We start from the raw sequence: 21,578 nt of genomic DNA on the forward strand, positions 1-21,578 counted from the left end.
CGTTCTCGCGGCGAAACTGGGTAAGGGCTCTGGCGGAGTGGTCGAGCGCACTCCTCGGTGATTATGCGATGCTTGGCGACTGGTGTTTGTCGAATCCTCGATGATGTCGAAAAGCAGCCTTTGTATCGTCGGAGCAGACTTCTGAGCTGCTGTTGCTTAATCACGGGAAGACTTGGATTAATGTCATAGTCTGGTTCAGGAACCATCGTCGTCGGGGTAGATGCGGCGGAATCCGAGAGGACAAACGCATTACTGGTTTCCAGAATTTCCTCGATGTACGCGATCGTCGTGCCCTTGTTTATGTGCTTGAACTCTTGGCTGAAGTTTCTCAGCAACACTTCAGTTTTCCCTCCATGCAGTCGAGCGATCCCTCTTGCGACGCAAACTTCACGGTCTAGCAGTAGACCTTGGTCGCCTTCGATGACGCCTTCTACGTCAGCAGGTGTTTCGGTGCCGACCGATATAACAATGCTCGAGCGAGGCGGGATGCTCACTTGATCTTCGAGAACACTCAAGGCGTGGTGACTGCGAAAGCTCTCCGGCGCTATCGCTTGATCTTCCGACAGCGTTATCGATTTTGACTTCAGGTCTATGATTGCGCCGTGATGGTTCAGGAAGTCCATGCCGAGAATGACGTCTCGTGAACACTGTTGGAGGATAACGAAGGTGGCAGGGTAAGTCCGGTCATGAACGGTTATTCTTGCCGTGCCGATTCCAGTCGGCGTAATCAGGTGTCCTCCAGCGGTCCGAATTTGGGGGCCCTCCCATGCAGTCTTAACCTTCTTCAACTGGGCGGCGATGTGTCCACTCATTACGGAGTAATCGGCCCCTGTGTCGACTAAGGCAGTGACTGCGTGGCCGTCGAGAAGTACGTCGAGGTCGGTGGTTCTTTGTCTGGCGTTGCAGTTGGGTCTTGGCGTCGGATCACGGCTGCGTCGTGTTGAACTGAAGCTGGAACGTCGCGTCGTCAAGCCGTCTTTCGTCGGTGTGGTCTTGGCTTCCTGACTTCGTCGGGACGGCGGCGTGTCGTCATTAGGTCGTCGAGATGGTTTCTTTGTCGTCTTCATCGGCGGCGGAGGATCTTCGTCAGTTCGACGAACAGCAACCGCACCTCCATCGGTTGCTGCTTTTAGTTTTCCGGATATGGGCTCGCTGACCGGCCCCGGGCTGGGCCAGTGTATGGTCGGCGCTGCGGCGAGAGGTAGCGGCCTGGTGATGGCGAACGCGACGGTCGTCGAGAGCTCCACTGAGTAGCGGCGAGGTAGTCGGCGATATCGCGAGGGCGTTCACCTTGCTGCGGGCGCGGAGCGTTGACGGTGAAACCTCGCAGTCCCATCTCCCGGTATGCGCATCGACGATACACATGGCCGGCTTCTCCGCAGTGATAGCAGAGCGGGCGGTGGTCGGGGGCTCGCCAAATGTCCGTCTTCCTCGCGTAGGCGCGCTGGGCGACGGGTGGGCGTGCTGGCGGCGGCGGCGCAGGCGGCGGACGACGGAATTGCGTCGTTGCAGGGCCCTGGCGTGGTCGCGGAGGGGGACCTTGACGGCGTGCGACGGCGGCGTATGTCATCGCTTCTGGCTGGGGCTGCGGTAATTGTGGTTGCAGCTCGGGAACTCCAAGCGATCGGTGCACCTCTTCTTTCACGATGTCGGCGATCGAAGCCACTTGGGGCTGCGACGAAGGCAGGACCTTGCGCAGTTCTTCCCGCACAATGGCCCTGAAGGTCGCCGGAATCCAGTCCTTGGATGGCGTACTGCGGCGTGAGCCCTTGGCGGTTATATTGCCGGGTGCGCATCTCCAGAGTTTTCTCGATCGTCGATGCCTCTGCAGAAAACTCAGCTACGGTCTTCGGTGGGTTACAAACAAGTCCTGCGAAAAGTTCTTGCTTGACGCCCCGCATCAGGAAGCGGACTTTTTTCTCCTCTGATATTTCCGGGTCGGCGTGGCGGAAAAGACGGGCCATCTCCTCCGTGAAGATCGTGATCGTCTCATTTGGCAGCTGCACTCTGGTTTCTAGTAGTGCTTGGGCTCGCTCTTTTCGCACGACGCTTGTAAACGTTTGCATGAATCCGCTTCGGAACAGGTCCCACGTCGTTAAGGTGGCTTCTCGATTCTCGAACCAGGTCCTGGCGGCGTCTTCCAGTGCGAAATAGACATGCCACAGCTTGTCGTCGCTGTCCCAACTGTTAAACGTAGCGCCCTCTCATACGTCTCGAGCCAGGTTTCCGGGTCCTCGAATGTTGATCCGCGGAACGTCGGAGGTTCCCTGGGCTGCTGCAGCACGATGGGGGGCGCTGGGGCTGCCTTTGGGGTTGCCTTGGCCACAATCTTCTTGGTCTTCTCAGGTAGAAGTCCGTGCTCCGGGGGTAGCTGTTGAAGACGGCGGCTTGCTCGATGCTCCGGGACTACGTTGGTGTTCTCTTTGCGGTCCGGGCTTGGATCACGGCTTGTCGGGGGCGTCCGGTACATGAACGAAAAGCACCTCCACCAGATGTCACGTGGTAGTGACGGTGAAGAAAGCAGCAATACGGTGGAATGCAAACTAGCTTTTATTGGGCGAACCTGTGCCCACAAAAACGGGCTAGACTTATAGCACAACGATAGCGGCGAACACGGTCGGCGATCGTCGGAAATTTGATCAGCGGGTCAAGTGCGTCTGCTTTTATAGATCGGTCGTCGAATGCTCCAGATTAACCGCTGGGACCCGCGTGCCTTCCACAAAGTTCTACACTATTGGCGTGGCGCACAGATGCAATCGGATTACACAAGTTGCGGTGAAAGACAGTGGACGGAACCATTGATAACATTCCAGAAACTTCTTTTACATGCAGGCGCGTCTTGCGCGGTGCGATAACATTTGTTAGGCGGCGAAACGTGGTCTCCCGATAAAGTTAAGTACATGTGTCAATATATATATATATATATATATATATATATATATATATATATACACGGAATACTATATGATTTCACCTGTGGAATAACGTCTTGTGCTGACAAATGCTTCTTTCTTTCTCTTCGCTTTACAGGTCTATGAATACGGTGTCTGGGGCGCGAATTGTGCTCCAATACAAGTACCAGGAATTTATTGCAGCTTCTTGAACTTTGTTTATAAAAAAACCTGCAGATATTAGTATTATTATTATTACTATTATTGTTGCTGTTGTTGCTGTGGTTTAGGTTGTCGTCGTTGTCGCTGTTACTAAACAAACCGTAAACACCAGACAGAATAAAATGGCAAATGGCAACTACATCTGTGGTTGGTGTGCTTATTTCATGTTTTGGGATCCAGAGTTTGGGGAAACGACAAGAAAATAGGGGAAAACTACATGCACTTTGTATCAACACACTGTTGTTAGTTGGCTGACGCTATGGGGCTGGCTGGACAGGCCGTAATTGCAATCCGAACCTGGCAACATTTAACGATAGTACGTTATCTAGTGACGCCAGTCTAGCAGTGTTATTGGAGGAATTAGAGGGTAGTAAATGGGATATAATAGGGCTCAGTGAGGTTAGAAGGACAAAAGAAGCATATACAGTGCTAAAAAGCGGACACGTCGTGTGCTACCGGGGCTTAGCGGAGTGACGAGAACTAGAAGTCAGATTCCTGATTAATAAGGATATAGCTGTTAACATACAGGAATTCTATAGCATTAACGAGAGGGTGGCAGGTCTCGTTGTAAAACTTAATAAGAGGTACAAATTGAAGGTCGCACAGGTCTACGCCCCTACATCCAGTTATGATGACCAGGAAGTCGAAAGCTTCTATGAAGACGCGGAATCGGCGATGGGTAAAGTCAAAACAAAATACACTATACTGATCGGCGACTTCAATGCCAAGGTAGGCAAGAAGTAAGCTGGAGACAAGTCAGTTGGGGAATATGGCATAGGCTCTACGAATAGCAGGGGAGAATTACTGGTAGAGTTTGCAGAACAGAATAATTTGCGGATAATGAATACCTTCTGCCGCAAGTGGGATAGCCGAAAGTGGACGTGTAGGGGCCCGAATGGCGAGACTAGAAATGAAATAGACTTCATACTCTGCGCTTACCCTGGCATCATACAAGATGTGGACCTGCTCGGCAAGGTGCGCTGCAGTGACGATAGGATGGTAAGAACTCGAATTAGCCTAGGCTTGAGGAGGGAACGGAAGAAACTGGTACATAAGCTGATCAATGAGTTAGCGGTAAGAGGGAAAATAGAGGAATTGCGGATCAAGCTACAGAACAAGTATTCGGCTTTAACTCAGGAAGAGGACCTTAGTGTTGAAGCAATGAACGACAATCTTATGGGCATCATTAAGGAGTGTGCAATAGAAGTCGGTGGTAACTCAGTTAGACAGGATACCAGTAAGCTATCGTAGGAGCCGAAAGATCTGATCAAGAAACGCCAATGTATGAAAGCCTCTAACCCTACAGCTAGAATAAAACTGGCAGCACTTTCGAAGTTAATCAACAAGCGTAAGACAGCTGACATAAGGAAGAATAATATGGATAGAATTGAACATGCTCTCAGGAACGGGGGAAGCATGAAAGCAGTGAAGAAGAAACTAGGAATAGGCAAGAATCAGATGTATGCGTTAAGAGACAAAGCCGGCAATATCATTAGTAATATGGATGAGAGAATTCAAGTAGCTGAGGAGTTCTATAGAGATTTGTAAAGTATCAGTGGCACCCACGAAGATAATTTGAGAGAGAATAGTCTAGAGGAATTTGAAATCCCACAAGTAACGCCGGAAGAAGTAAAGAAAGCCTTGGGAGCTATGCAAAGGACGAAGGCAGCTGGGGAGGATCAGGTAAGAGCAGATTTGTTGAAGGATGGTGGGCAAATTGTTCTAGAAAAACTGGCCACCCTGTATACACAATGCCCCATGACCTCGAGAGTACCGGAATCTTGGAAGAACGCTGACTAATCGAACGCCCTAATCCATAAGAAAGGGGACGCGAAAGACTTGAAAAGTTATAGACCGATCAGCTTACTGCCGGTTGACTACAAAGTATTTACTAAGGTAACCGCAAATAGAATCAGGAACACCTTAGGCTTCTGTCAACCAAAGGACCAGGCAGGATTCCGTAAAGGCTACTCAACAATAGACCATATACACACTATCAATCAGGTGATGGAGAAATGTGCGGAATATAACCAACCCGTATATAGAGCTTTCACTGATTACGAAAACGCGTTTGATTCAGTCAAAACCTCAGCAGTCGTGCAGGCATTACGGAATCAGGGTGTAGGCGGGCCGCATGTAAAAATACTGAAATACATCTATAGCGGCTCCACAGCCACCGTAGTCCTCCATAAAGAAAGCAACAAAATTCCAATAAAGAAAGGCGTCAGGTAGGGAGATACGATCTCTCCAACGCTATTCACAGCGTGTTTACAGGAGGTATTCAGAGATCTGGATTGGGAAGATTTGGGGATAAGAGTTAATGGAGAATACCTTAGTAACTTGCGATTCGCTGATGATATTGCCTTGCTTAGTAACTCAGGGGACCAACTGCAATGCATGCTCAATGATCTGGACAAGCAAAGCCGAAGGGTGGGTCTAAAAATTAATCTACATAAAACTAAAGTAATGTTTAACAGTCTCGGAAGAGAACAGCAGTTTACGATAGGTAGTGAGACATTGGAAGTGGTAAGGGAATACATCTACTCAGGACAGGTAGTGACCGCGGATCCGGATCATGAGACGGAAATAATCAGAAGAATAAGAATGGGCTGGGGTGCGTTTGGCAGGCATTCTCAGATCATGAACAGCAGGTTGTCATTATCCCTCAAGAGAAAAGTGTATAATAGCTGTGTCTTACCAGTACTCACCTACGGGGCAGAAACCTGGAGGCTTACGAATTGGGTTCTACTCAAATTGAGGACGACACAACGAGCTATGGAAAGAAGAATGATGGCTGTAACGTTAAGGGATAAGAAAAGAGCGGATTGGGCGAGGGAACAAACGCGAGTTAATGACATCTGTGTTGAAATCAAGGAAAATAAATGGGCATGGGCAGGACATGTAATGAGGAGGGAAGATAACCAATGTTCTTTAAGGGTTACGGACTGGATTCCAAGTGAAGAGAAACGTAGCAGGGGGCGGCAGAAGGTTAGGTGGGCGGGCGAGATTAAGAAGTTTGCAGGGACAACATGGCCACAATTATTACACGACCGGGGTAGTTGGAGAAGTATGGGAGAGGCCTTTGCCCTGCAGTGGGCGTAACCAGGCTGATGATGATGATGACGATCATGGGCTGCTCTGCGTGGTGTCGTATCGTAACAGGAACTGAACCGCTTATTAATGTCGAAGCGGAACTGAACCCGAAGCGATAAGACTATGGCTAGCATACCAGCATAAGCAGTATGGAATCTTGCCTCAGTATCCCTGCTCTAACACTTAGTCGAAAGATTTCACAACTTTCTGTTTGGCATGAACTGTACTAAAAGCTCCCGCACTTCAGGAACACTCTTTTACGCCCACCCCAACCGCACTTCACACCGTCTCTTAGAACAGCCTGAGTATTCAATGTTTGCGCGGAACCACAAATGCGTTCCACAAATCATTTTAACAAACATTGTGTAGTAACCGATGAGGACGCAGCAGCAGCTTTTGCTAGATTCCTTTATTGCACGAAAAACAAGGGTTTATGTAGGCACGGTGCATCGCTTATCGGCACACATGCGATGGGTTTAAACACGGAAGACATGCGCACAAGATAGCCAACTCAGTCACGTCGCTCTGTTATCACACATTGGACAAACAAGCAAACATTGAAATTAACAAACATTTGAACGCGCTACCAGAGAGAGAGAGAGAGATAAAACTTTGTTATGTCCTTGATGGGGTTCAGGGGTGGCGGGGGTCGGGAGACTAACCCCCAATCCCCCCTTCCTCAGACGGCGGCCAGTCCTTGCTTTCTGGCGGCGTCTTCGGCCATCCGGACGGCCCAGAGCTGCTCCTCTGGGTCCAAGCTGAGCAGCAATGTCTCCCACTGCTCGGCCGTAGTTATGCGTGTGTTAGTGTGGGAGGTGTTGGTGGGTGAGGCTTTGGGGCATTGCCAGATAATATGATCGAGGTCAGCGCGGGCCTCGCACGCTTTGCAGAGTGGAGAGTATGCATCGGGGTACATGCGGTTGTAAAGCACGGGGTTCGGAAAGGTTCGTGTCTGAAGGAGTCGCCAAGTGGTAGATTGAGACTTATTCAGTGTTTTGTGTGCTGGGGGGTAGCGTAACCGCTCCCTGCGGTAGTGCAGGAGAATTTCTCTCAACGTGACCATTCGGTCCCGCGCGTGACCGCGATGCAGAACAGAGGGCTGGTCGGGATCGGAAGACGCAGGAGAAGGATGATGCGCCCGGTGTGCGAGAGCTCGGGCGGCATCGTGGGCGGCTTCGTTTCCAGCCAGACCCGAGTGACCAGGGGCCCAGATGATCTGCACGCGGCGTTGCCTTGAGGGAGGAGTGCCAGAGAGAATCTTCTGTGCTTGGGGTGCTATCAGTCCTCTTGTGTAGTTACGAATGGCCGTTTTTGAATCGCTTATGATGCAGTGTGCATTGGTAGCCGCGTAAGCCAAAGCGATGGCCGTTTCTTGTCCTACTTCGGGTTGCGTGGTGAATATTGATGCGGCCGCGGCGAGGCGGTACTGCGAACCCGCTACTGCGACGACCGCCATGGCATTTTGGTTGGGGTATTCTGCTGCGTCGACGTAGGTTACGTCAGCGGCTTGGTCGTAGCGCTTTTGTAGTCGTTTAGCTCGTTCTGCACGTCGCTCCGGATTGTGTTCAGGGTGCATATTGCGAGGTATGGGTGGGATAACTAGTTGAGCACGAATGTTTGGAGGGATGGGTACTTTTGGTCCGAATTGGGTGGTGTAGGTTATGCCTAGGGTGCCTAGAATGTGCCTGCCCGTGGTGGAATTGGCGAGTCGTTCGTATTGGCTAATACGCTGCGCTTCAATAAGCTCGTCTATGGTGTTATGGATGCCGAGGGCGTCCAGTTTCTCGTTAGAAGTGGTGATGGGAAGATGTAGGGCTTGTTTATAGGCCGTCTTGATCATGGTGTTGAGTTTGAGCTTGTCAGTTGCATTGAGGCTAAGGTACGGGGCGACATAGGTGATCCTGCTCAGGGCGTAGGCGGTTACCAGGCGTATAAGGTTGCTTTCTTTCATCCCGTGATGTCGATTTCCGATGCGTGCAATGAGGCGAGTGGTTTGGTGTACATGATTATCTAATTGCTTGAGTATCTCCGTGTTTCTTCCGTTATGTTGGATGCGTAAGCCAAGGATACGAATGCTAGGTACAGTAGGTATGCGTTGCTGGTGCACGTGGAGTTCTATCTCGGGCGGGTGAGGGTCTGGGCGGCGACCTCCCCAAGTAGGCTTGTACAGAAGGAGCTCCGATTTCTGTGGGGAGCACGCCAGGCCGCGCGGTTCTACGTATGCAACGACCTCGTTGATGGCTTGCTGCAGCGTGTTTTGGATGTCCCCGTCACTGCCCCCGGTGACCCACAGGGTGATATCGTCTGCGTAGAGGCTATGCTTGAGGTTGGGGATGCTAGCTAATGCAGGCGGTAGTCCGAGCAAGGCCACGTTGAACAGAAAAGGGGATAGAACCGATCCTTGCGGCGTGCCTTTGCTGCCGAAGTGAATAATTGGCGACTGCAACCCTCCGATGGTAATGGTGGCCGTGCGACCTGTAAGAAAATTCTTTACGTAGTTATATGCTCGATGACCAACCTGAAGTTGTGCCAGCTGGTTCAGTATGGCCTCATGCGTGACGTTATCGAATGCCTTGGTTAGGTCTAGTCCCAAGATGGCTTTGGTGTCCAGCCTGGAGCTTTTGTCGCCATCGATAATTTGGTGCTTGAGCTGAATCATGATATCTTGAGGAGAAAGTTTCGAGCGCAAGCCAATCATGGTATTGGGGAAGAGGTCGTTGTCGTTCATATGTCTGTGTAAGCGTGTGAGGATGACGTGTTCGAGGACCTTTCCGACACATGAAGTGAGGGAGATAGGGCGGAGGTTTTCGAGTAGGAGGTGCTTCCCGGGTTTGGGAATCATAATAATTTTGGCTTCTTTCCATTGTGAGGGGAGGTTTCCAGTTTCCCAGTATGCGTTGAAATAAGCTGTGAGGGCTAGTATAGAATCCTCATCTAGGTTGCGAAGCATTTTATTAGTAATGCCATCAGGTCCCGGGGCCGAGTTAGGGCGGAGTGCGAGGATGGCTTCCCGCACTTCTGCTGCTTGTATGGGCGCGTCCAGGTGGTCGTTAGCGGTGCCTGTGTATGCTGGAGCGGGTGTAGTAGGTTGAGGTCCTATGTATCGGTCTATCAGCTCTTGAAGAACTTGTGCGTCCGTGCCCGGATGGGTGTGAATAATTTTTTGCAAGTTGTGCTGTTGTGTGTTCTTGCTTAGAACGGACTGCTGGGTACTCTTGGTGCGCGCGCTTGTTGTTGCACGGAGGGAGCCATGTATGGGTAGGGATGATGCCTGCGTAGTCTGTCGTTGCTTACGGTGGCTGACAAGCCACCCTGCCTCAACGGTAACTTCTTCGGGGGCTATTTCCGTGCCCTCAACCTCTACTACCTCCATAATGAGGGCAGGGGCTGCGCTTACTTGATCTCACGGGGATGCGAGTCGTTGGGCGAAGTCCTCGGGAGCCGGGACTGCGGCAGCGACGCCGCGCACCTTCGTAGCTGCGGCGCACCTGTTTCTCGGCCAGACGGAGCAGCTGAAGATCTTGTTAGAGTTAGCAATCTTGTGGTCGTAGAAACCCTTGTCCTGGGACCCTGGCGTCGGGACTGGTCTTGATCGGTAGCTGACCACTTCCGGAAACTGGTTCCGACGTTAGTTTGAGTCCAGCGGTGATTGTTTGGCCACAAGAGTTTGAAATATACGGAGCCCATACGAGGCGCATGCACTCCGTCAGCGTCGTCGTCGTCGTCCTCCCGCGCTACCAGAGGCTATACTGAATGAGAGTACGGTATGGTATGAAAAACTTTATTGAGGTTCTTCAGGTCGCGCTAGTTTCCTAGCCTGAAACGAGCGGCTCCGACGTCGGGACCGAAAGGCCTAGCGTCTCGACCGCATCACGGGCCCGATGGACTGGCCACGTCTGTTCTTCTAGTTCTGGTCTGTGGAGAGCCGCGTCCCAACGCTCTTTGGTGTTGTCCCTGTCGCTGCTTATCGCGAAACACCGCCAGAGCATAAGTTATAAGTCTGCTACGCCAGCGCACCGTGGGAAAGTGTATGAAGTCAGGGCTTCGGGAAATATTTTGCTTATTAATAGGGGATTGGGATAGGTCCCCGTCTGCAAAAGCCTCAAGGTGAGTGATCCTATTAAATTTAAGTCCTTACTGACATGTTATTTTAACCCATCATGCACCATCGCTGCGTTGTCAGTGTGCGTTATGTAAAGAAGTTGCGCTGTTGCACTTTGTGCTCTTTAAGTAGTTTGGATTCATCTTCACGTAAATCTTCCATGACCCGTTGTCGCAGATAAGCGCATTGGGCTAACTCGATGTATAGATTTCTTTGTGTATATTTGAGTTTTCGCGAGTCCTTTCATTTAGAGCTTCCAAGTATGTATACAAAGTTGTTTTTATTGTTTCTTTATGTATCGTTGTAACCATAGTGTTTACCGATGTCTTTGTCCCCCACCTCCCTTATGCCATGCCTCGAAAGGGGTCTTCAAGAGTTAATAGATTATAATGATGATGATTACTGTGTCGTCATGCTGGAGCTGAATTTGAACCGGAGCGAGGTGATAGAACCGTTCTGAAGCGGTTCAGCGACCGCTGTTATAACAGTTCGGAACATAACTAGGTAACCCTTGCGAACTGGTTTGGCGGGCGTCTGACAGAAAACAGTTTTTTTTTTTAGGGGGGGGGTGATTTTGCCTGCTGAAATAGCCCTTTAATTCGGGCATTCCATTGGGCATGGGGAAAACATCAAAAAGCTTGTGGGGACACGCATACTAAATTTCTCCAAGGAAAGTTCAAGAACAAATTGAGAGAATTGTGGGGTCAATTAGGGCCGTTGATGCTGCTTTAGAATTTCCGCTTCGCTGAACATCTTCAGGAAATTTAGATATTGCACCTTCGGAAATCTGTTGAGCTTGACCGCAATGCACTAGCGTAGCTCAATGGCCAGCATTTTCAAAATAAAATATTTCTGAAGACCGACAGAATTTCAACGATCTTCAGTTAGAAATGCCGAGAGGGTACGCCCTTTTATTAACATGCATTCTTACGAGACCTAGTCGTAACGTCTTCGCTGCGTCCTATCAGAGTTTTGGCCAGGATTAAAACACGGCTGTAACGCACAAGGAAAGTTGTGAATAATTGCCGTAAATCGCGCATGTTATGAGAAGGGCGTGCCCTCTCGACGTTGCTAACTGGAAGTGTGCGAATATTCGACACTTGCGAATAGCGAATCGAATAGTGTCCTTCCTATTCTGTTCAGTCTTCGCATCGAATTGTCCCTATTTGTAAATGCGAATATTTTGCGAATACTTTTCGAATATTTCAATACGCCAGCTGCACCAAATAAACATAATATTGGAGGAAAAGTACAGTAAATTTTCACCCCCGCGGGCATAGCATGGAGAAAAAACATGAGAACGTGCGTAGTGTAGCATGCTAGCTATGTCACTTCAGAAACCATCCTACGGAGGTTGTACAGCGATCACTGGCACTCGCTGAAGAGCCCTGTGCATGCAAAGAAACTACTTGTTTGCTCCTAATGCTGCATTTGTGCTTTTAATAAACAGCGCTTCTAACGTACTATGTAATGACAAAAACTTGATAACATTAAGAATACTCAGATGTGAACATCGTTTTATATTAATTGCAATAACGGCTATACTCATTATTCCAAAACTATTCGAAAACTGTTCGATATTCGATTCGCTTCTGGCCTCATTCAATTCGTATATTCGATTCGGTCTCGAAAATCACTATTCGCAGACCCCTATTGCTAGCTGAAAGTTGTTGAAATTTAGATGGCCGTTTGAAATACCATTTTTAGAATTGCTGCCAATTGAGTTACACTGGTGCATTACGGTGAAGTTGGACAGGTGGCCGCAGGGGCAATGTCCAAAATTCCTGGATATGTAAATATGCCACACGCATTCTTAATCTGTCTGCCCAGTCACTTCGTAAGTAATCCGACCGCATTTCATCATTAAGGCTTTTCTTTCCATTAGTCTCGTCTCCTATAGGGCAGAATGTGTAGGCGTATGCCGTCTACTCCCTCTGATTTTCAATGAATGATATTATTTCGCTGCCTCTCTCAAGTTCAGTGGTAAATTAAACGCGTATATTCATACTGTCACATTACAGCACCGGCGAATAGTACGCGAGCTGGCAACACGAGTAATCGCGACTAAATCAGAGATTGAAAGCCTGAAAAAGAGAGAGTTATAGTTACGGTAGAGATTTGTTTCCACTTTGCTTCCACAGCGTCTGACGCGGCAAGGCGTTGTCACGGGATCCTATGAAGAACCTCCCGCTTACGGCAGCGTACTGATCTCTAGCGGCGCAGCTCGAGGCCAATAATGTCTTGCAATATGGAGTGGCAATAGAGCGTCGCTTACTTGAAGTCGCATTAGTGTCCCTTGGTAACTTAAATGGTGATTAAGGAGTTTTTTACGGTGTTCGTTGACAGCTGTCATTTATGAAATCTTTATCCTCCGCCTTATTTCGCCGAGGGCAAAATGAAAAATCGGTGCGTGTGCGACAGACGGTTAAATATTTTGAAGAAATTAAAAGGACTGCAAATAGGCTTCAAGCACCGATACTGAAAATAGTTCGGGGCGATAGCGATTAAATTTTTTTCAAGCAATTCACATTGTCATTTCGCACAGATAAACGAAAGTGTTCTAAAATTTAATTTAATTCTGGAGTTTTACTCACTAAAACCACCGTCTGATTATGAGCACGCCGTATTAGAGACCTCCGAATTAATTCTGACCCGTTGGTGCTTTTGAACGTGCACCCACTGCACCCGGTCAACGAGCGTTCTTGCATTCCCGCCCCCATCGCAATGCGGTCGCTGCGGCCGCGACCAGCGACCTCGAGATTAGCAGCGCAACGCCGCAGCCACTGGGTTACGACGGCATGTACAAGATTATGACCTTCAAAGTCAATTGTTAGAAAAGTGGTTGACAAAAACAGATGAAATATTATTTTTGTTCAACCTTCTTCATGTACCGCAATAAACAGGTTTAAAGCAATCCGAACCGTTAACGTTTTCGTTCCGATTGTTGAACCCGAAACAGAACCAAACGTCTGAGCTGTAACGGCAACCGAACCAAAAATACCGATTCGACGCCCTGCAGTTCTCAGCGCAACTTGCTCACGAAAAATCTTCGCAGATGTTCGCCAGTCTGAGCAACTCTGCCATCAAACAAACGCACCTTGTGAGGCGTTTGCTACTGACGTAGTACGCACTTGTCTTCTATATGAGTAGTGGTGAAGAGGAGAGAGCGCCCTTGGGGAAGGTAGCGAAGGCGAGAAAAAAAATCGCGCGCTCGTCGTCAAGCTCACGGGGATTTAGGGGCCCTATAATGCCAGTTGAAATGTACGAAATGTACGCTACCGTGTTTTTAAAGCCGCGAGAACGCAATCTTCCTTCGCGTAAAGCGATGTCTGAGCTGCCGTGAAAGTTGTCAGACCACTGTTCTCTGTGGAGAGGTCTGGAGGTCAGACAGTCACGAAGTGTCATCTAAGAATTACGCGCAGCCGGCATAACACGTGACATTCTTCCTGGCGAATCGCGAATTCAGCCTCAGGGCCACCTTCGCTAATAATATGTCAGTCATCCTGGTTGGCTAAAATTTGCTCTTATACGCTAAAATGTTCCTGGAAGCAAATTGCAGCCAATCTAAATGATTGACATACCATTAGCGAAGGCAGCCAGCCAACGACAAAAAAGCCGCAGTTTTCCCCGAAAGGCGAAGCATCGATTGCCATAGCAGATTAGTAGACCGCTATAAGAAGTAATGATAGCCGTTTTATTGGACGTGTAAACTCGTAAACATTCGCTTACTAACTTAATTAACAGGCATGGTGCCACGAACGGGCAACCAAACATGATTACTTCTCACTCGATGAGCGCGGAAACTCGCTGTCAAAACCTTAGAGTGAGGACGCCCGGAAGCAGCAGCGAGTGAATTAACGTTCGTGCTACCTCTCGTTTCAACGCGAACTAAGCTGTCAAACGGAGCACACACGAAGCTACCAGCACTCGCACTCTATGCCCATCGCAGATCACTTTCAAGATAGGGCACGCGCGGCCGTGCCATACGCAGCCGCCGCCGGAGTAGAACTCCCCGTCCCGGTGCTTCGCACGCGACGGGAGACGGCGCGCTTCCTCCCTACTTTCCTTGAGCCACCAGCGGCTACCCCTCGTACGCTTTCACTTGCACATATAACGTACGGCGCGCGGCGACGATGTTATCGCCTTTGCACCTTATACGGAACATCACAGCGACAGCGACGGCAGGAATGCGCCTGGAGTGTTCATACAGTTGATAAAAAGCATTTACAAACGAAAAGTTTCATGAATTCGACCTTCTGCTCCCTTACTCAGTCAGCCGTTCGTACGGCAGGCCTCAACTCGATGCTCGACGACACAATGATAAATAAAAGAAGCCGAGAAATTGCCGTCAAGTTCCATCTGCATTCAACAAGTAGCGAGTTGCGGACATGAACGCTTTACATCGCACCCGCGTAGAGCTGCTATCGGGGACGATAAAGCAAATGCCGGCAGAGGCGCGGCCCAAGCCTTTGCAGCGCGTGCATCTCCGTGCATGCCTACTGCGGCAGGCGCGTGAAAGTGAGGTTCGTGCCGCAGACATCGCGTGGCGCGCATCCCTCCGCTGCCTGCTTGCGCAACGGGAAGCGTCCACTTACCCGCGCCGCCGGCGAGTGCGCCCAGTGGACGACCGATGACGGACATGCGCTTATCGTAAGGTCGTCTTATCGCCGGCGGCCGGACCAATCTCGGCCACTTGGGTGCGCGGCGTTAGATTGGCTGCCGAGGGCGGGCGCGCTGATCGCGTCTGCTCAGCGGGCTACCACAGTGCCGCCGCATTCCAGCCCGAGTGCCGCGGTACGCTGTCGCCACGGAATTGGGGCTGCCGGCTGTCAGAGGTTCACTGACCCGCCTGTGGGCCTGAATGGGAGCAGCCCCCTACCCGCCACCGTGCTGCAGCTCAGCCAACCCGCGGCCTCCTCCACGCTGGGACGCACCTGAGGTCAGTCCCCGGCTCTGATTGACGCGCGACTCGCACGCGCCCGGCCGCAGCTCCGATGTGGCACTCGGCACGTGTGTAGTGTGCCGCCAGTCAATGCGCTCACTCATTATTACCAGGGTGTCGGACTAAATAAGGGCGTGCTCAACAGAACGTCTTGTTGAGGGCAGTTGGCCCATTCTTGCAAGTTTATAAACCGTATGCTTCAGACAGGAAATTATGGACATTTTAGGCCGGACAAGAACGGATCATGTGTTTGCGTTCTTTTGTCCCGTCTAAGGTGTGCGCTTGTTAATCCTGTCAGTTGGGCTGATTGGTACACCTTGCTAAGGAACATATTTAACAGTGCGACGCGTGACACAGAAGGAACCACAAGGACGGCACGCTCCGCCTTTGTGGTTCCTTCTTTGTGCTGTGTCACGCTGTTCAATTTACTCGTTAGGACGAGTTTCCAATTTCCCGCTTACGTGACCAAGTCGTCTCTTTTACAGAAAACCCAGAAATTTTTGTGGGGCCCGGTGAATCAGTACACGCATGTCTCTGACTTTCAATATAAACTAACACACGCTAAGTATATATGATGGGTACGTTGATTTGTTTAGTACGTTTTCTAAAATAAGCCCGAACTTTAGGCTGGTGGTGCAGTCGTGTCGGCTTTGCCTGTATTTGCCTCTTTCTCGTTGTCTACAGCATGCGTTCGCACTAGTCAGTCCAAAAGTGCACTCGCGGTCGTTTCTCCCAGATCTTAAAGCTCTATCGTTGATATGCAACGGGGGGCTCTGCAAGTTGCTTTTGTTTGAGCATAAACAGGCACCGGCGGCTTTGCTGTCAGTGGGTAAATAATGTTTTGCTACTAGCGTTAGCGTAACTTTAATCCGAGTGCAGTGCGGCAAGTGCCGTGCTTGCTTGTTATAAAAGCAGCGGCAAGTTCTCACTTTCAAATTTTTTGCGAAATATTTTTTCTCAACAACACTTCCACCCATAGCATTAAGCCTGCCTTGATTTGTCATCTATGTTTATCAATCGCGGCATCATCATCATCAAGAACAACTGAATACCGGTTGGTGCGGTTCCTTTCGGGCTGACGAGCACTGCATAATTCTTAAAGGATTTTAGCGACAAATCCTACCGGCAATAAATGAAAGGCAAACAAGCGAAAGAAAACTACAAAACGCATTTTCGTGCACACGTTCACCAGTTTGTGACAGCATTGGCGTCATTCAAGCTCACACACCGTGTGTTGCGGCTACAGTAGCTTATGCCCTTTGCTACACGGAGATACAGCATCGGACGCTGAAATAACCTATGAGAGATTGAGAAGTGCTGTCATTCACTGTTCCTCTTTCGCAGTCCAGTTTATTTATGCTGAGCACAGATTTCAAGTGTATCGGGTCGCAACAAATACCATTCATGTTTGAGCACTATACATTTGAGCGCCTATACAACGAAATGACCTGCATAACGAAGGAATAATTTTATCCTGGTTCTAGTGTGAGCTGTGCGGTGCGCGACTTCTACAACGAAGGTGACCTTATGACAAATGAATTCGGAGGCCCCAATCACTTCGTTACAAAGGCGCTCGACTCTACATTGTGGTGTTCTGTCCAACCGTATATGGAAAACTTTTTTTATGCGTGGTTCGAGAAGAAGCAAACCTTACGCACCTGACTGAGGTAGCTGATTAGCATCAGCTAAGTTCCCTTTAAGTGTGTATCATCATCATCATCATCATCATCATCATCATCAGCCTGGTTACGCCCACTGCAGGGCAAAGGCCTCTCCCATACTTCTCCAACAACCCCGGTCATGTACTAATTGTGGCCATGCCGTCCCTGCAAACTTCTTAATCTCATCCGCCCACCTAACTTTCTGCCGCCCCCTGCTACGCTTCCCTTCCCTTGGGATCCAGTCCGTAACCCTTAATGACCATCGGTTATCTTCCCTCCTCATTACATGTCCTGCCCATGCCCATTTCTTTTTCTTGATTTCAACTAAGATGTCATTAACTCGCGTTTTTTCCCTCACCCAATCTGCTCTTTTCTTATCCCTTAACGTTACACCTATCATTCTTCTTTCCATAGCTCGTTGTGTCGTCCTCAATTTGAGTAGAACCCTTTTAGTAAGCCTCCAGGTTTCTGCCCCGTAGGTGAGTACTGGTACTGGAGTTGCAGCGGTGGCGTAGAGGTAGAACACCCGTCTCGCGTGCAAGAGGTCCGTGGTTCGAATCCCGGTGCCGGCAATTTTCCACCGGATTTTAAAAAAAAAATCCGCGTGTTGATAAAATTGCACAAACAGGCCTGGAGTGTGGCCTGATCCCGGTGACCAGAACCGGTAACGCACTCCCTCACCAGAGCAGGATTGGCCACCCTGGTGCAGTACTTGGCCACAACCTCCTATGAACACAACAATCAAGTGTGTATCATAACGGCCCGAATGCGACATACTGCGGTTGGGCACGAACTCATGGGTTGGATCCCCTGGTAGGGGCGGCCACACGTCAATGAGAGGGTAACATGGAAGAATAAAAATGTAAGAACTGTATGGTCAAACTTATTTATTACTTAGTTGTTTCATGGGGGGTTCCTGCAGCAGAAACTTCAGGATCACTTCACTAAAGGCAATGAACTGAAAATGTTGTTGGAAATGACGCTAACTCAAGAAAACGACAAATCAACAAAAGGTGACGCCGATTATTAAAACCAAGAATGGTATAGAGAACAGAGTTAAGCGCTTTCATTGAAGCTTGCTTTTTTTATTAAGTTTATGTTCATCGCAAAGTAGCTCCGCGAGCGCCGCACTTGACAGACTATACTTGATGGCGCAGCTAGACTCCGCAAACAGTGTGGAGCACTTATTTTCCTCTAAACTTAGTGCGATCTACGTTATGAACATCAACACGAAATTATTTTCCACCTCTGAGCGAATCCTTCAAGTCGCCTGTGCTTTCATAGGTTCCAACGCATGGTGTTGAATCACATGGTTTCTTATGTTAATGCATGCCTTATTTCTCAAATTCCGATCAGACTCTGCCGAAGTCTTAGTGAAGTCGAGATACGCTTCCCTCTTCTTGTTTGTTTTTTTTTCTTTGCATCTTCGTCAGGAATAGAGGCTAGTAAACGGACGGGTAAGACCATTATTGGGCAGTCTGTTTCATTTTAAAATTTATAGGGTGCTAAAGTGTACTCCGTGGCTCAGGAAATTAACATGCTGTGATAGCGTCACTGTTTTCTTGACAAAGACTGATCGGAATATGCTTTGTCGTTGACGCACCCTCAAGAAAATGACGAGACTGGCAGAGGCCTTCGTCAAGCAGTGGACATAAAAATATGCTGCTGATGGTGAGGATGATGATGATGACGACCGACATAGATATTATTGCTTCGCTACACTGCGTACAAAAACAAAAAAAACGCAGAATAACGCACGTATTTGCTGTTTGCCATCGGTCGGCCGCCTTCGATGAGATTATGCCCGGCGTCACGATTGCCTGGCGTCTCCTCTTGAGCACAGTTTTAGCAAAAAAAAAAAACAACTTTATGATCCTGGGTCGAGTAGGTGTGATGAGCCAAGCATAAAACAGACAAATAAGAAGGCACGTGGAATATCAATTTATATAAGAAATTTGGATGTAACGTCCGGGAGCAAATTGAGGAGTAGGAGAGACAGTATAATGAGGGACCCCTGGTGAACTTGGACGACCTCAGGTTCTTCAAGTTGTGTCGAGGACGCGACACGCGAGCGTTCTTACAGCCCGCGCCCCTATGGGAATGCCGCTGCCCTTAAATCGAACCCGCGAAATTGCTAATAAGGACACAGTAAACCGCAGCAAGTGCATGTGTAGTATAGGTACAAAAGCCTCTAGAATATGCCACATGAACATATCACAAAAAGTCTAGGGCGAAGGCGTAGACAAAAAACTATCGGCACCAATAATCGCCTGCTGTGGTAGTTTCCAAGTGGCTTCGACAAAACTTCAAGTCACTACAACGATTCCGGCGCCACCGTATGGTTTTATTTTCTCTTTGTCACTACACCGTTTAAACATGCGCTGATTCAAATAGATACCAAATTATGTGCCACTTACTATACTGAGTCTCATTGATAAGTTATTCCAAAATATGGAAGACTGCGATGGAGGCGAATCCCGCGTCGTAGCGGGAATCTCCAGTGTTGGCTTTTGGGGGTCGCGAATTCAGGTCGCAATGCTCTGCGTAATGGCGAACGCAGCAGGCTAACTCACATGAGACGAATATCTCGTCCTTATAATACCAACAGCATACGCTTTCTTTATTGTTGTTTTGTTGAATAAGCAATTTAATCTACATGGGTCGTTTGTACTTTGAGAAATTGTCAAACTCTGCGACGGAACTGATATTATTGTTCTCACATTTGAATAAGTTTGAATAAGAATGAGTGAAACCGCGCATTAGAGACTGGTTCTTCCAAGGCGCGTAGCGGTTCCCCTGCCACGTAATCAATTCAGTTACGCGACAATGTGGCAGCCGTTCACGTCTTTTATTTCTTGCTGCTGTGCCCATTTGCCTAGCACGTTATTCATTTCTTTCTTTTCGTCAATGTTTTATTGTTTTAACGAGAACACTTTCATCTCGAGGTCTGCCACGACCTTACTGTCAAAATATGCAACGATGTTTCGTCATCACTGACACATATTTTAATAGTTGTTGCCTTTTAATATAATGCATTCACACTACCACGTGCAGTTCTTAGAATGTTCGCCATGCTTGAAAGAGAGGGGTCAAGACAAAATGATATTACAGCGAAAGCCGTATATGACTAACCTTCCGTAGTTTTTTCGGCATCCGGCAACATAAACGGACTTAGCGATTTCTAACAAAGCCGTACACAATGGGTCTCATTGTTTACTGTGTGTGATCACGTACGGGTGCAGTGCGGCGGCTGTTGGAATCGCACCGCTGGCACGAGTTGTTGGGAACTCGGCGCTGACGCCCGTTGTTGCACCTGGGTCGCAAGCCCCAAGGGTAGCGTTGGCCTGGCGGCCTGGGGTACAACTGGAAGCATCCGAAGGTCCCGGCAAAGCATGAGTCGACTGGTAACAACAAAACAACTTGTTTATTCTAACATCGCAAAGAGTTGGCGGTCAGGTCGACCGAAGTAGAGAGACGGGAGAGCACTTTACTCAACAGAAGAAATCGGAGCCTCTTCTTGGCGTCCGGGGGCAGCTGCTTTTATACTCTCGCAGTTGAGGGCAAGAAGGAACACCTCTATAGACGAGCACGTGACTGTGCCGCTCGGGCACAATGGGAAGAGAAGGTGGCGCATACGTCGTGCCGGCGCCGCTCGGGCACAATGGGAAGAGAAGGTGGCGCATACGTCGTGCCGGCGCCGGTCAGACCCCTCGCTTCACAGTTGGGGGAGCTCCTCTCCCCGGCTGCCGCGATTCGACAAGCGTGGGCACCAACATGCACATACACACACACGCACATGAAGACACGTGGCATTGGAACATGCCTGGACGCGCTTGGCAGGGAGGCGTAGCGGCGGCGCCGAACGGGCCAAAATGTCTGCCGCTTTGAACGAAGCCCCAGCGTCCGTTGCATCCGCGCCGGCTTTACCGCGCGTCGTAGGCGAAACGTAACAGACCGCCCCGCCGGGGGAAGGAGATCCCGATGGTCAGGGGACTGCATCCGCTGTCCGGAGGGATGTCGCTCGATGATGCTCATAACCGAAGTCGGGCGTCCCTCGACGTTTCTTGAGCGCAGCGCACAGAGAAGGCCTCGTTCTCTCGTTCAGGTTCGCACAGGACACTGCAAAGTGACTTCGGGAGAGTTCACATTTTTGTTCTCGTTCCCGGCAAGCGTTAGAACTACGCTGAAACTCAACCGCTTAGTCAGCAAGCACGGCACAACCCTCACTAAGCCCTGCCAGGCTCTTTCCCCTTCTATACCACTGCCTAGTTCCTTACAGTAGTCTAGCAGCACTCAGAACGCGTCCACAAATTGGAAAATTGCACTAGAAAGCATGTCATCACTTTGAAACACTAAACAAAAGCAATATGTTAAAAATCCTGCCTCAGGAAGAAAAACATCAGTAACAAACAATTTTGAGGCTGATTCCTACGTTAGGGGCTTCGACTTAAGCCATCGGCGTTACCGTTGAGACTCCCCTTTTTGTAACGCACCTCAAATGAATATTGTTGCAAAGCGAGGCTCCAGCGCAGGAGGCGGCCATTTTTGGGAGAGATGGTCTGCAGCCATTGGAGAGGGCAGTCATCCGTCTCAATGATAAACCTTGAGCCGGCTAGATAGCATGACAATTTCTGAACGGCCCGCACGAGACACGCACACTCTTTCTC

At 49.3% G+C, this 21,578-nt stretch overlaps 1 protein-coding gene across 3 annotated transcripts in view; it reads left to right on the forward strand.

Moving 5' to 3' along the window:
• The first annotated feature begins 15,017 nt into the window (after nt 1–15,017).
• Nucleotides 15,018–21,578, forward strand: part of LOC142576875 (pappalysin-1-like) — an 86,830-nt gene continuing 80,269 nt past the window's right edge. For 2 of the 3 annotated variants that reach the window (XM_075687056.1, XM_075687057.1), the window contains exon 1: nt 15,018–15,247. The gene's annotated coding sequence lies outside the window, so the exon portion shown is untranslated. The remainder of the gene's footprint in view (nt 15,248–21,578) is intronic. The other variant, XM_075687055.1, reaches the window with a different exon arrangement.

Source organism: Dermacentor variabilis, chromosome 1 (assembly GCF_050947875.1).
Source record: "Dermacentor variabilis isolate Ectoservices chromosome 1, ASM5094787v1, whole genome shotgun sequence".
Lineage (NCBI taxonomy): Eukaryota > Metazoa > Arthropoda > Arachnida > Ixodida > Ixodidae > Dermacentor > Dermacentor variabilis.